Below are 16,591 nucleotides of genomic sequence, written 5' to 3'. Positions count from 1 at the left end.
AAAACAGTCAGTATCTGGTGTGAATAGAATTGATCAGGCTGTTGATTGTGGCCTGCGGAATGTTGTCCCACTCCTCTTCAATGGCTGTGCGAAGTTGCTGGATATTGGCGGGAACTGGAACACGCTGTCGTACATGTCGAAACCAGGATTCATCTGTGACGAGCACACGTCTCCAGTGTGCCAGTGGCCATCGAAGGTGAGCATTTGCCCACTGAAGTCTGTTACAACACTGAACTGCAGTCAGGTAAAGACCCTGGTGAGGACGACGAGCACGCAGATGAGCTTCCCTGAGACGGTTTCTGACAGTTTGTGCAGAAATACTTCGGTTGTGCAAACCCACAGTTTCATCAGCTGTCCGGGTGGCTGGTCTCAGACGATCCCGCAGGTGAAGAAGCTGGATGTGGAGGTCCTGGGCTGGCGTGGTTACACGTGGTCTACAGTTGTGAGGCCGGTTGGATGTACTGCCAAATTCTCTAAAACGACGTTGGAGGCTGCTTATGGTAGAGAAATGAACATTCAATTCTCTGGCAACAGCTCTGGTGGACATTCTTGCAGTCAGCATAATAATTGAGACATCTTGAGACATCTGTGGCGTTGTGTTGTGTGACAAAACTGCACATTTTAGAGTGGCCTTATTGTCCCCAGCACAAGGTGCACCTGTGTAATGATCATGCTGTTTAATCAGCTTCTTGATATGCCACACCTGTCAGGTGGTTGGATTATCTTGGCAAAGGAGAAATGCTCACTAACAGGGATGTAAACAAATTTGTGCGCAAAATTTGAGAGAAATAAGCTTTCTGTGCGTATGGAAAATTTCTGGGATCTTTTATTTCAGCTCATGAAACGTGGGACCAACACTACATTTTGCGTTTATATTTTTGTTCAGTGTAGTTTTAGAAAATAGTTATTTTACACCTGGAAATAGAAGTTGCAAACAAAATGATGGCACAGCAATAGACTCAAAATTGGGTATGCATTTTGCAAGCACGTATATGGGCAAATGGGAGGAAATGTTATTGAGTAAAATAGACAAGAAACCATTAGAATACATAAGATATGTGGATGACTGTCACAAGGACTGCCGGAGTGGGTGACGACAGACCAGAAACAGGAACTGACTCTGAACACAGGCTTTGAAATGGTGAAGGCGCTGCTGCGCAGTTTAATAATGAAACAGGCATAAAATAAAAGGTTTGTAACAATACAAAAACAGGACATGGCACATGAGGCCAAATTAAATAGACAAACAAAACGAATACACTGACAAAACACAGAGTGGACGAACGCTACACAAACAATTGAGATTGATAATTACGCTCATCGCTCATCGCTCGCGCTCGCTCTCTTTCTCTCTCTCTCTCTCCCCCGTTCTCCACTCCCGAACACACAACCCTGTGTATGTGACAACATGCTCCTTTTATGCAGCTGTACCGAGACTCGACTAGTAATCATTCAATTGGAGTCTCGGTACAACTGCACGTGAATTAATCAAGTGCAATTCCCCGTGCTCATATATTACTACATTTTACTTGCACGTGAAGTGCTGTGCAATCCTCGTGCCTAAATATACATATACATTGTAAACACTCGTGTTACACAGACCCGTTTAGATCCCGTGTACCAATGTCTATACACCAACATTTAAACACACCACACGCAACACATAACAGATAATATACACAGGGGCGGGCACTTTGTCACAATGACATATTTGGAATATGGACACATGGAGAAGAATCTATTGTACAGTTTAATAAACTTATATCCACCCTACATTTTGGTGGATTTAAGGTTGACCAAATCTGAAATTGAATTCTTAGACACCTTGATTAAGGATCTATCTTTACTCAAAACCGAATGATATGCATCAGTACCTACACATGCCACATAAATAATCTGCTCTGATGAAAATGACTATAAAAAACAAAGAAGGGAATTAAAAATAAATGTTAAGAAAAGAGGATATAAAGAACAAATTATTGAGAGAGAACTGAGAAAAGGTGACAAACTCAATAGGAATGAACTACTTGAGTGCCATTGATAATAACATATTCTAAATTATTACCCAACATTTCAAAATAGCTGGTTAATGAATAAGCATTTACGTATACTTCATAGTTCAGAAAAAAATGAAAATAATATTTCTGAAAGTTTTTAGAAGGGATGCAAATATAGCTGACATTTTAGTCCAGAGTAAACATAACGGACACTGCAACCTGTAAAAGCACATGTAAAGTGTGCAAATATATTGGTAAAGATAAAAGTGAAATCTATAATGTAAGGTTAGCAACCTTATGTATGGTATGTTTTGCATAAAATGTAATAAAATAAAATGTGTAGGAGAGACAGGTACATCATTATATAAAAGAATACTGAACTAATGTAAATAAATAAGGAACAGACACACCATGGAAAACCTAAAGTGTATGGTTTTAGAAAAAATGTAATTAGATAATCTACAATATAGAAGTATAAAAGAAAATAAATGGATAAATAGACAAGATACCACAATACCTGATGGTTTAAATAGAAAGGAACAGTAGATTGTAACATCATTAGCTACATAGTGAATGACATCACAAAGACATTAGATTTAAAGATAAATAAATGTGTGGTTACCATAGCATCAAAAAGCCTATAAATACCGTCAATGTTTGTTTTCAAACACACTTTCCCTTGACAAAGGTATGGGCTTCAGCAAGTTACAGGAAAATAATTCTATCTACAGTCACAGAACATGGGGATTCTGTGTAGAGTCGGGTTGTTTGCGAATGCAGCCCAAAGCGGGTGGTAATTCTATCTACGGTCTCTGACATCACAGAAACCCGAGATGGAATTATTTTCCTGTAACTCACTGAAGAGGCCTATTATTTTTTATAATACATGGATACTGTTGTGATGCTAATATTAAAGAAGACAAGGTTCAGCAGTACAGCTGGGTTTTTTGAACATAGTGTTTCAGTGCTGTACAGAAGTTCTATGTCATTATCCGTTAGTGTTTCAGCTTTATTTGGATGATTGCCTTTACCTTGTTTTAATTTCCTTTTCCTCTCCAGTTTCCAGTAACGTATTCTCAAAAACTATAGTTCCCTGAAAGAGAATGACAGCCATTACCAAATGGGAAAGAGCCCTCCCTGACCGTCAATAACTGAGCATATATAAACAAAAGCTGCCCTATCAGGGCCCTGCTGTGAGGGAGAACTCCCTCCCACCTCCTGTTGAAGAGGGACGTCCTCACAGTAACATATCGCCATTTTCTTTCGAAATCAGAGGTCAGCTGGGGACATGACCTCGAAGGGTAATTGTTATCATTCTCTTTCATGGAACCAGGGTTGTGGTAATAACCTAACGTTCCCTTTCAATTGAATGACAACAATTACCGAATGGGAAAGCTGTACCGAAGCTGACATGGTTCCAGATTACCGACAGTACAGCCTCACGGTTATAGCCACAGAGCCCACATAACGCCTAAGGGCCTGCCTCCTGCAACACCCTAGAGCCCAGAGAGGCTCTCGCTCGGTTTGCAACATCAAAGCGGTAAAATAATGTCTGACTACCTGTCCATGTAGCAGCATTGCATAACTCATCTAAGGAGGCCCCATGAAGGAAAGCCCACAAAGTTGCCTGGCCTCTGATAGAATGGGCCGTAATGCCCCTTGGTAACAGGGGGGTCCGTCTGTTCATACACCAAGCGTTTTGCATCTGCCACCCAGTGTGCTAGACGTTGCTTCGATAGGGCTTGACCTCTAGAGCAGGACCCATAGAAGACAAATAGCTGGTTAGACTGTCTCCAGGATGCCGTCCTATCCAGATAACAGCGCAGAGCCTGAACTGGGCATAGCGTGTGCTGTCTACAGTCCTCTGACTCGTGTGGGGGAGGTCTGAAAGTTTTCAAAACCACTGGTTGGTTAATATGGAATGAGGATACCACCTTAGGCAAAAAGGATGGATTTGTTCTTAATGTTACCCACGAGTCATTTCCCATAAAAACCATGCATTTGGCAATGGACAGCGCATGAAGCTCATTTACTTGTCTAGCAGCTGTAATGGCTATTAAAAATGCCACTTACAATGAAACAGGGCACAGTTCTGCTGAGGCCATGGGCTCGAATGGGGGACCCATAAGGGCCCGCAGTACCAGTTCTAGATCCCACTTGGGAGGACGAAGCCTCCGAGCCCCTTTAAGAAATTGCACTGCCAGGAAATGTGCTTCAGGGGACACCAAGCCAATCTTGTCATGTCAAACTGATATTGCTGCCAGGTATACCTTCAAAGTGGACGCTGATTTTCCTGCATCAAACAAGTGTTGTAAGAAGGTTAATATTGTCTCAATAGGGCAGGTCACAGGATCTTGACCATCGGCAAGGCACCAGTCTTGGAAAACTTTCCATTTGAGTACTGGGCTCTAGTGCTCGGCGCCCTAGCAGACTGTAGTGTTTCTACTACCGCATCTGACAAACCTCGTCTGAATAGATGGCTACGTTCATTGGCCAGACCCCGAGTTGGAGCTGGGCTGGGTTCGGGTACCATAATAACCCTTCCTCTTGGCTCAGGAGGTCCTTGTAAGGCGGGAGCTGCCACGGCTGACTCGACAACATGTTGGAGAGAAGAGCAAACCAGGGGCGTCTCGGCCATCTGGGTGCAACCAGCAAAACCTGTGCTCTCTCCACTCTGATCCTCTCTGTTGTCAGGGGTAATAATGGTAGTGGAGGGAACGCATACAAGAGCCCCTGTGGCCAGGGGTGAGCTACAGCATCTACTCCCAGGGGGACCCCGTCTCTCTCCATGGAGAACCAAAGGGGGCAATGAGTTGACTCGGTTGTGGTAAAGAGGTTGACTCATGAAGGTTGAAACCTCTCCCAAATCTGTTTCACCACTTGAGAAAGCAGTCTCCATTCCGAGCTGTCTGGAGCTCTTCTGGACAGGAGGTCTGCTGCCTTGTTGTCCACACCGGGGAGGTGAACCACCCTGATGGAATGCAAGTTTCTGTATGTCCAGGACAGGAGTCTGTGCGCTGGGTGGTGAAGACCCAGCAAGCACAGGCCGTCTTTGTGGTTTATGTAGGCTACAACTATCGTATTGTCCGTACGGACCAGTACATGTTTGTGCACTAACTGCTGGCAAAAAAGAGATAACGCCAGGTTCACTGCTTGCAGTGCAGTGCAGCTCTTGGGCATTTATGTGCGCTCGCTGCCAATGTCTCTTCCACTGACCTGTTATTCCTCTTCCATTCCAGACTGCTCCCCAGCACATGCTGGAGGCGTCTATAGTGATCACTTCCCTTCTGTGAGGGGATCCAAGGGGAAATCCGAAGCGCAGATTGCCAGGACGGAGCCACCACTCCAGTGTCTGGACACTCACACCAGCCGGTACCGATCTCAGATCGGGTGCACCTTGAGCGTATTTACCCAGGCTTGAAGCGGGCACATTCTCAGTAGCCCTAGTGGAAGGATTCTAGAGGTGACTGCCATCAGACCCAACATCCTTTGATATACTCTGACCTGTAGGAGAGCGTCCTCTCTGAATAGGGAGAGTGTGGCTTCCAATGACCGAATCTTGTTTTCCGAGAGTGAGGCAAGCATGCTCACAGAGTTCAGTTTGATCCCCAGGAACACTGTGGACTGAGACGGTACAAAATTGCTCTTCTGTTGGTGTATTGAGAGCCTTAACTTCGTCACATGATCTATGACCTGTTTTGTATGCGCCAAACTAGCCAATCGTCCAGATAGTTCAGGATCCGAATACCCCGCAGCCTGAGTGGAGCCAGTGTTGTATCCATGTACTTTGAAAATATCCTGGACACATGGCAGCACGCAGAATTCGTACGTGTTGCCTTGAAAGGCAAAGCGCAGATATTTTCTGTGCGAGAGACTGATCGGGGTGTGAAAGTAGGCGTCTTGCAGGTCGATTGATGTGAATCAGTTGCCCGGTTGGACGGACTGGAGGATACGCTGTGCTGCCAACATATTGAACTTCCTCTGTTTGAGGAACAAGTTGAGGACCCTGAGGTCCAGAATAGGTCTGAAACTGCCGTCCCTTTTGGGCACCAGGAAGTACCAGAAGTAAAAGCTGCTGAGGGCATTGCTTGGATCTACCAAGCGCACAGCATTCTTCTGTTGAAGATTGGCAATCTCCTGTTGAAGGAGTATCATCCTCACTGGTTCGACGGTGGTGAGAAGCACACCCTTGAAGGGTGGTGGACCTATACGAAATTATAGAGCTTATCTGTGTCTCATTTTCGATAGCACCCAGGAGTCCTGAGTGTAGTCTTGCCATGGGTCGTTGCCTTTGGTCAGTCTGGTTGTGAGGAGGGTTGGTGGCAGCCGGGGCCACTCAGGGGCGGTCTCCCTTGGGCTTAGGAGGGGGCAGGTATTTCTAATGCCCTGGCCTCCAGCCAGAGAACCGGTTACCCCTGGCAGGCGAGGGTCCCTTGCCGCCAGCTCTGCCTCTGCCTGCTTGTCTGTTTTGGGGTGCCGGGCGGTGTTCAGACCCTGTTGCCCCCGCAGGCTGTAAATGCCACCTTGGGTGCTGGCGGTAGGTACGAAGGTGTGAGAACATGGAAGCAACCTCTGTGGCCTTGTGTGACCTTTCAAGGCTCACATTAATGGTCGCTCCGAATGTCTGCCCCGGTGTAATAGGGGTATCTAGTAGTGCTGCCTTCTCGGTCTCGACGACCTTGGCCTGTGTTAGCCATAGATGTATAAGCATGGCTACCAGCACCGCTAGAGACCTGCCTGATGCCTGACCTAACTCTCCCATTAGGTCGGTCACCGTTGTTACAGCCAATAACCAGTATAGCCATTGCATTGGCCGCCCTGGCTGTTAGTGCCGCTGACACATACATTTTCTTAAGCATGGCATCGGTTATTCTGCACAGCTTGGATGGGCAGGATGGATCTTTGTCCCCTCTGGTGAAGGTGGATCCCTGCACCAGTACTGTAACCGTATGACTGATGGTGGGGAACGTGCCTAAGCCCGCTTCTTGGGCTCCTGCAGTGTGTAGCAGGGCCTCTGCTGTTCTAGAGGCTGAGGGGGTGGAGGTTGAGCTCCCAGGTCACTGTGGCGGGGGGGTCTTAGAAGACCTCTGCGGAGGACCTTGGACCACGAACCTCATTCTTCCATGGCTCGGGGAAGGAGACTCCATTGGGGATAGGGCTGCTCTCCTGCGTTTGGTTCTATTGGAGAACTTTCTGCATGGAGAGCAGTCAAACTCACCTGCCAGTGCTTTGGCTGCGTGTTCTGGCCCCAAGCATCTGGCACAGGACAAGTGCTTGTCCTGTCTAGGCAGCTTTGCCGCGCACTGGTCGCACTGGTGAAAGCCAGCGGAGGATTTCTGTCGATTTACTGACATGTCAATTGGTGCCGATGGGTAGCACGGACGGTGCCGGGCTGTAGACGGCTCAGACGGGGTTCATTGGTGCCGAATCAATCGGTGCCGAGGAGAGTGCTGTCAATGCCGTGTGATCGGTGCCGAGTCAATCGGTGCAGAGGTTGGTGCCGATGTGTAGCGCGGTCGGTGCCGGGCTGGAGACAGCTCCGAAGCTAGTCAACCGTGCCGAGTTAATCAGTGCCGGGATCGGCGTCGAGAAGAGCGCTGTCGGTGCCGAACAGTCGGTGTCGAGTCGACCTGTTCCATGGTCGCTGCTGGGCTGTAGGTGGCGTCGAAGATGGTAACACCGGTGCCAAGTCCTGCTGTTTTGGAACTGGGCCTTAAAGTTGTATGTTTTAAGTCATTTTAAAGTATATACATCACTTTATTAATACATTCTATAGCTATAATAAATGGCCACAATGTTTACTTGACTTAGTATTTAGTTGTTTTTTTTTTCTGATTAATATCCATGTTATGTTATGTTTATTGTTCTGCAGTTGGTCTAACTCTAGCTATAGGATGTGGCATTGTGTGGTACATTATTATTTTACTTCCTTACTGGGTGTTTGGACTTTTGTAAATTTTGATCGACATTCTTTAGATGTCAGTTGGTGTGTTGAACTGCAGATATTTCAATTAGAATTACAACATAAGAACATAATAAAAGTTTGGGAATGAGAAAAAGGCTGTTCTGTCCATCAAGGATTGTCTCTTGTTAGCACTGGATCAGAATGTAATTGTTTTTATAAATGTTCCACTGTTTTAGGTCCCACTACGTCACCTAGTAGGCAATTCCATGGATTTATGTGTTAAAAAGTGCTTCCTACCATCCACTCTAAACTTACTTTTACTCAGCTTCCATTTATGCCATTTTGTTCTAAGTAGTGTTTTGGGTTTATTTTATCTATTTATGAATTTATAGACTTCAATCAAGTCCCTCCTTCCTCTTCTTTTTTTCCAGGCTGAAACGATTTCATTCTTGTAACTCATGAACACTGTAACCACATAGCTCATGTCATTAAGTCCTGGGGTCAGTCTAATTAACCTTCTCTGTAGCTTCATGAGTGCAATTATATATTTTTTGTTGTGAGGTGACCAAAACTGCACACAGTATTCTAGGTGTGGTCTAATTAGGGTATTGTATAATCTTAGCATAACCTCCCTAGACTTGGTTTTCACACTTTTTACAATACAACCTAACATTCTATTTGCCTTTTTAATTGCCTCACCACATTGGCAAGATACTTGAGTTCACTATAACCCTGAAATGCTTTTCATAGTCTTTGTTCTCTGTTTCCATCACATTCATTGTATACTTATAACCTAGATTTTTACACCCAATATATACAATATACAATACTTCTTATCATTAAAAAAAATTGCCACAATTCTGCCCAGTTCCAGAGAAAGTCTAAATTCCTTCTGTGTCCACTATTTTTGGTACTATGGTTTGGTACTCTCTGAATCTTTTGTATGGGACTTTGTCAAAGGCTTTTTGAAAATAAAAGACAAGTAGATTAGTTAAGCACGTCCTCCCTCTTGTGAATGCATGCTGGCTTTGCCATAGTCTTTACAAATAGTCTTCAAGCTTACCTTAATATTGCTTCCATCATTTTGCATGTTATGGAAGTAAACTAATAGGGCTGTAATTGCCTGGGTCAGTCATATACCTGTTTTTAAATTTTGGCACAACCAGCATTCCAAATAAGCTGCATACCTGCCGTTTTTGCGCATTAAAAAATCAGAAATACGCACTTTTCAAGTTTCAATCGAATGAATACAAATGCGCATAGCAATTTTGCTGCACAGCTTGTCTGCCTCCCCTAAAGCTTCCACTAACAACAACATCTCCCACAATACAATGACTTCAGTTATTAGGAAAGTGTACACAAACCAACAAACATTAACCAATCTTTGGCTAGCAATGTTATCTTTACAGCCAATCACAGTAAGAATAAGAAATTCACCAGCAAGCTTCACAGTTTGAAGTATAAACACACCAGTCCAGCTACAAATCCAATTGGAACCATCATCAGAGGCAACCACTAAAAAAAAAAAAAAAAAAAAAAAGAAGGTGCTTACAATATTAAACAAACTGTTTTATAACGTATTAATGCATTATTAATCTGTATGGTTTTATATTGAAGTTTAACATTTTAAGAATGTAATGTTAAAATATAAGTACAAAAAAGCCAATAAGAACCTTGTAGATCACACATGTGGTAGTACAGTAGTTGAAAGTAAAATTACAGTTAAAATGGAAAGCTCTTTTTTTAATGCCTGTGACAGAAAGACAATAATTCTTGGTGGTAAATCTCCCTCCCGACCTGTGAGGGCGCTAAGTAACAAGAACAGAGTACTCCGGACTACTTGGCCTGACACTTGATTCCAAGGGTTAAAAGGAAGTCGGTCATGTAGAAAAGAGACGGAGCTTCGGTACACTAACTCATTGACCCGGAAGGAAAATTATGTGGGAACCATGGATTGGAGGAGTGGCTGCAATCGTTTACCAAGGGATTAATGAGTGACGGTATAAATAGGGATCGAGGCAGATGTTAGATGTTATCTGTTCCTTCATTTTGGTTATTAATAAATGACCTGGAAGAACCTGTGTTTTTGTGAATAATCATGAGTGTTTGTTTTGTTCTGTCTATTTGTTTGCTTGTAATCACTAGACAGCTAACATGTTCCGGAGCTGTTGCCAGAGCCCAGCACACACCCAGAACAGCACTTCACTTGTATCATTATAAACTGTATTTGTACCACAATCACTCATTCACACACTAAACAGACTTATGTATGTGTTTTGTGTTTAATGTGGGGATACAATAACAGGACATTATTTCGGGACCAACCAGGGGAATATAACGTAAGTAATACACGCTTATCTACATTATTATTTACTTTTTGTTTTGCCGTCAGGCACTGGACATAAAAACAAATAAAAACAAACCTTTGCAGCTGGATTACAATTATCTGTCTGTTCTTTAATCACCTGCACCTGCACACTATTAACCACTTTTCCACACTACCCCATTACCATTAAAGATTGTACAGTACTTTTCGAGATTAATCATGACTTCAAGGTAATGTTGCATTTTATCCCCTGAAAATACAATTACTCTGTGTTAAAATTAGAGGGTAAGTTACTCCCAGACCCAAAACCTGGAGAGCTGGGCAAAACATTTGCAAATTTCCAATCTTCAGGGACCTCACCTGTTTCTATAGCACTATTCATGATAGTAGCCAGTGCTCTACTTATTTCTACCCTTGTTTCCTTAAACGCTGTAGGATAAATCTCATCTGGGCCTGGTGATTTGTTAGGTTTAGCTCCAGTAGCTTACTTAATACTTCTGCTTTACTGATGCTGAAATCATTAAGAAGTAACTGTATGTACATAAACTGGCTGGACTTGTGGCACATTCTTTGTATCCTCTTTGGCGAAAACATTAAAAAAATAAATCAGTTCTTTTGCTTTGATAGTTTTTGGAAGACATTTTTAGATTTTGATTTGCATTCCGGGCTGTTTTCTTTCTAACTTCTTTTTTTTTTTTTTTTTTTACCTGTTTAAGCATGCTACTATAGTCTTCCCAAATGCTTGCTCTTCCTTCTTACTTGTAAACCATATATCTGGTGAAACAGATGGTGAGCCTGTTAAACCTGATCTTTTTCATTTGAGGTATATACAGCTCTAAAGTACATATAGCTAAAGGCAAACCTACCTGATAATTATAATAAGGTAAAAATAATTGTCTTTATTGTAAAATAAAATAATAATAAAATAAAAATATTTACTGCAATATGCTTCCATGTTGTTATATACTACAACATAGTGCTGACCTCACGTTAGGTATTATAACAATGTAACATACTCACTGTACAGTGTTAAGAAATAATAGTGTGTAAGAAATAATGATATACAGACCATTAACCCGTTAAGGTACACAAGGAGTTAAGCGGCTGATAAAAACATTATTTTTAAAATACATTTGAGAGCGACTCAAGTATTGCGAGGAAAGTGACAATTTGGAAGGTAAGATCCAACTTGTCAGTAAATTTTAAACCCTGTTCCGTGCACCTCATTGCAAAGATAAGAAAGTTAGCATAATTTTTATTTGTGTGAAAGTATTGGTTTTACACTTGTCTTGCATTATGTCTTTAAATCTGTTCAATTAAACTTTAACTGTCATACCTTCCATTTCCCCTGCTCAGTCTATTTCTCTCAGTTCCTGTCTCATCCCTTCAGAGTTAGCTTTCTGAAATTATACAGTGCTGTTTGTGTAGCCTTTTGACTGGAATCTCACTTAGTTCTGAATTTAATACTGGTATGATCACCAGACCTCAGGAGTTCTACTACTTCTATATTACGTAGCACAGGGCTCTACACTAACTTTTTTTCCAGTTGCCCTGCAGGATGACCAGAAAAAAAATCCAGGTTGCCTGGAGTGAAATTTAGATTGCCCGAAAAAAATAATAAATGTGTTAATAAATAATGTTTTATTTATTTACCAAGCAGACACCCTTATTCAGGTCAACAAACATTGAACATTTCATTGTGATATACTGTATACATTGCATCAGTTCAGAATTTCATATAGTCTGGCCTATAAGCCCTTTCCCCTGCTCTCCACCATCTGCTCCACTTAACCTGGAATTTGTGTTGCTGTTTCTCCTCATACGAAATCGTTGCATCCCTTTACCGGCAGCCTGTGGCACAGCAGAGACTGATGATATCGAGGGGACACAGTCCTCTTGTTGATAGCCGCTTTCCTTCATTTTTTTGGAAGGGGTCAATCCAAATTGGAAAAGTCTCTTCTGACTCGTTTTTTTCTTACGTATGCAGTTATACTGGGGTGAACCGGACAGTTTAGATAATGGTGAGAATATTAGGTTTCTGTCAACGTCATGCATGTCTAAGCAAATCAGATTATCAGATCGTCCACATGGGGAGTGAGAGAGGAGCAGTAGAAGTCAGTTTAAGTTCTGTTTTGATATTTAGACAGGTTCTGATCTGATAATGAAAATAATTGTGGTTGCCCAGATCGGGCAACTAATTCTCTCTGGCTCCATTTTCAAGTTGCCCAAGGCTGAATTTTGGTTGCCTCAGGCAACCATTAGTGTCGAGCCCTGCATAGCATGTCCCGGTTGTTTGTGAACACCAGATCTAAAATTGCTCTCTCACTTGCTGGGTTTTTGACACACTGGGTCAGGAAGCAGTCATTTACTGCACAGTGTTTCTGATTACAGTATTTCTGTCCTTACATGCATTTCTAATTTCTTCGTACAATAACTTACTATAATTTCAGTTCTGATTTGGGGGTCTGTAACATACCCGAGTAAAAAAAAAAACTTTTGTGCTTTTACCTGTCAACTCTACCCAAACTGAATTGCATTGGTTAAGAGTCTGAGATAAAGCAATGCTATTACTTCTAGCCCATCCCTAATATAGCTACACCTCCTCTCCTAATCAGTCTTTTCAGAATAGTTTATACTACTGTATGTGGCACTATTCTCCATCTTCAGGACTAAGCTAAGTTTCTGTAATTCCAATGTCATACCTCCATGACTAGTTTAAATTATTTCTAGTGTTCTCCCTTTCATTAAGCTGTAAGCCATCTTTCTTGTAAAGCTTGCCTTTTCCCCAAATTAGGTTTAGAAATAATTTAGAAAGAGGAACAGGGAGGAAGCAATTTGCTTAAGTTTTTTTTTTTTTTTTAAATTTAGTTGTTGCCAATTATTATTTTGTATTATTTTCTCCCCAATTTAGTAGTGTCCAATTATTTAAATTTTTTTAGGCTCAGCTCACCACTACCACCCCTGCCGACTCTGGAGCAGTGAAGATGAACACACGCTGTCCTCCGAAGCGTGTGCTGTCAGCTGACTGCTTCTTTACACACTGCAGACTAACCATGCAGCCACAGCGTCGGAGGACAACACAGCCCTGGGCAGCTTACAGGCAAGCCAGCAGGTGCCCAACCAGACCACAGGGGTTGCTGGTGTGTGGTGAGCTGAGGACACCATGGCTGACCTAGCCCTCCCTCCCCCTGGCCACTCCCTAGGAACTCCTGGTCACGGTCGGCAGTGACATAGCCTGGTTTTGAACTTGCGATCTCCAGGCTAAAGGGCACATCCGCGCAGAGCGCTTTTACTGGATGTGCCACTCGGGAGCCCCTTGCTTAAGTTTTAATTAGACACCATAAAATACAGGCAATTGAAATGGAGAATACAAAATAGAATATAGGGATACCAGATTTAAGATTTGAAGTGCACCTATATCACAGACATTTTTTGTCCCTAATGCTGAAGTGCCGGCCGTAGATCAGCTTGATTGGCTGGAGAGAGGCAGAGTCAGTCTAGCTCCCCATACAGTGGGGAGCTTGCATGAAACAAGAGACAGGTAAGTTCTGCAGGTAGACATAGTATAAAGCATGTTAGTACATGTATTGAAAGAGGAGATGTGTCAGCCAAGCTTTAATCTCTGAAAGTGTAACATTAAGGGGTTCTTTACTCTCAGAGACTTGTTTTGTCATTGTAATTTAGATTCCTGAGGTTGTTTTGTAAGTTTCCATCTCGAACATCTAATGTATTTCCGGTCACCTGATTCTCTGTGGTTGGGTCTTTTTCTTACATTTTCCAAGCAGTGCAATACTGTATGTGGTTTCCTCTTTTAACCTGCCCTCCTTCTTCCTTCTAAAAATTGGTAGCAGCAGTACTATATACCCAGTCGTTTATTTTTTATTTTTTTAAGAAAATCATCAGTACCCATTTAAAGGCTTGTCAATAATTTTTGATCTAAAAACAGTTGGGGAAAAAAAAAAGTTGATGGTTATAAAACCTCTTGTCTAAATATGTGTCTAATATTCTACCTTTTTCTTGAATACCTGTTGGTTACATGTGTCCTGGATCTGTGTTCAGGGCGTAACCATTGAGATATTTTTTGCCCCAGTGAAAGGCAGGCAGAATAATTCTGCCATTGACATTTTGATAGTTGCAAAGCATATGGATGGAGCCAACATACTTAAAAGGGCAAAATATCAATGATTTTAAAATCCTGGAATTAAAAAAAATAATAATAAAAAAGCATGGCAAATGCCAACAGTCTACAAATTGTGTTTTTTATCGTATTATTTGAGGAGTCTGAACTATTAAAAATGATTGCAACCATCATAACAAATGGAAGGAATAGTTAAACAAACACAATTGCATGGCAATGCAGCTTTTTAACTTACTACTGTATTTTAAAAACACTTAGACTAAGGTGGATTTTCCATGTGTGTTTATTTTTTTAGCTCGAGACATTTGGTCGAGAGAAATGTCTCATGTAAAATGCTTTTTTGAGTTTCCATTCACTCAGTTTATTTTACTCGAGTAAACCAGGCTTTTCACCCGACGCCATGCAAATGAATGGGAAAGGTGGGGGTTGATATGTAAATTAGCTATGCGTAAAGTACTCGTGCTGTTTTTGAAGATTACTAGTGAAATTTTGTGAAAATGTGGTTTCCATGCGCAGAGAACTGGTACACAAGTGAATCTAAACTGCTGTAATAAAGCAAAATACCTTGTGCCTCGTTGGTTAATAATGTGTTTTACTGTTTCATCATTTACATGAGTGAATGAGATTTACCCTATCCCTCTCTTTGGCTGTTTTTTTTCAGCTGCAAACCTGATTTACACGAGAAATTCTCCCAAACATGCACATGCATCGCCATTTCATGTTTAAACTGCCGCACTTCCCACAAATCCCATGTAAGTTGATAGCTTCAATCATGGGGTTTCCATATGGGTCAATTTACACGTGAAATGGTGATGCGCGTGCATGTTTGGGAGAATTACTCAGGTAAATCAGGTTTGTGGCCAAAAGAAACGGCCAAAGAGAGGGATAGGGTAAATCTCAGTTACTTGTGTAAATGACGAAACACACGGGAAATTCACGCCCAGTTTCGCATGGAAACCCACATTTTATTCTTAATTATAAATATTGCAAGGGAGCAGGTCAGTTGTTACTGTGGATTCCAAGACGGCAGAAAGTAATGGCTGAAGGACAATTTTATGGTTAGCAGTGGTGTATTTCACCTTAATGATAATGCAGGTGGCTTTTTTCTTTTTTTTTTATTGTTTTTTGCTATGTCTGGTCTGTCAAGTTGTATATCTCTTGTGGGTTTACAGTTTTGTATAAAACCACTTACCATGAATTGCGTTATGCCCTTGTTATAGTATTAATGCAGCTGTTTGAGAATACCCTTGCTGCTTAAATGTCAAACTGAATTAATTCCCAACTATGTCCAAAGACAAAACATGTCTGCCCTCCACGTTAGTAAATATAGTTTTTTGAACTGGATGTCATGAGCCAGCTCGATCACCCAAAACAGCACAATAACATCCAACAAGTTGTTGATGCCCTCTTATAACTGACCAAATAAAATTGCATTGACTGTGTTTTATTTGTTTGCTTCATTAATATTTAACACAACAGTAAATCCAACACAACTTAAAAGAGAGAATCTCTGACAGCACGAGACTCATCAAATCGCTGCTGTCCAATTGAAACTGACGGCTGAGGTACCCATACTCTATCATGGGTTCACTTGTTTTGGGCTTGTTTTGAATGGCAGTGTTGCTTCTTTTTTGTCTTGTGAGACTTGGCAAAACTGGCAACCTTGCCCGTCTGTCTCACAGGCAGCCACTGAAATTCAGTCAGTTTAATCAGTATTTGCCACCTCCTTTTCAAGTGCCCACTGCCCATACTTGCTCAAGCGTGGTGTTGAATGCTTCCTCAGCAGCAGTCAGCAGTCCAGATGGTAGGATTTCTAAATTAAAGCCAGGGTAGTACACACATCTCCTTATCCCCTGCTGTATTGCCTGAATGAAAGGGATATACATATATATATATAGATATATATATATATATATATATATATATATATATATCTCTCTCTCTCTAGAGAGATAGATCATATATATATATATATATATATATATATATATATATATATATATATCTATCTATATATATATATATATATATATATATATATATATATATATATATATACACTCTCTCTCTCTCTCTCATATATATATATATATATATATATATATATATATATACACACTCTCTCTCTCTCTCATATATATATATATATATATATATATATATATATATATATATATATATATATATATATGACGTCTATGGAGATATGCAGTATATGGTCAGTT

The sequence above is a fragment of the Polyodon spathula genome, chromosome 5 (assembly GCF_017654505.1).
Source record: "Polyodon spathula isolate WHYD16114869_AA chromosome 5, ASM1765450v1, whole genome shotgun sequence".
Classification (NCBI taxonomy): Eukaryota; Metazoa; Chordata; class Actinopteri; order Acipenseriformes; family Polyodontidae; genus Polyodon; species Polyodon spathula.
This window is presented reverse-complemented; position numbering follows the sequence as displayed.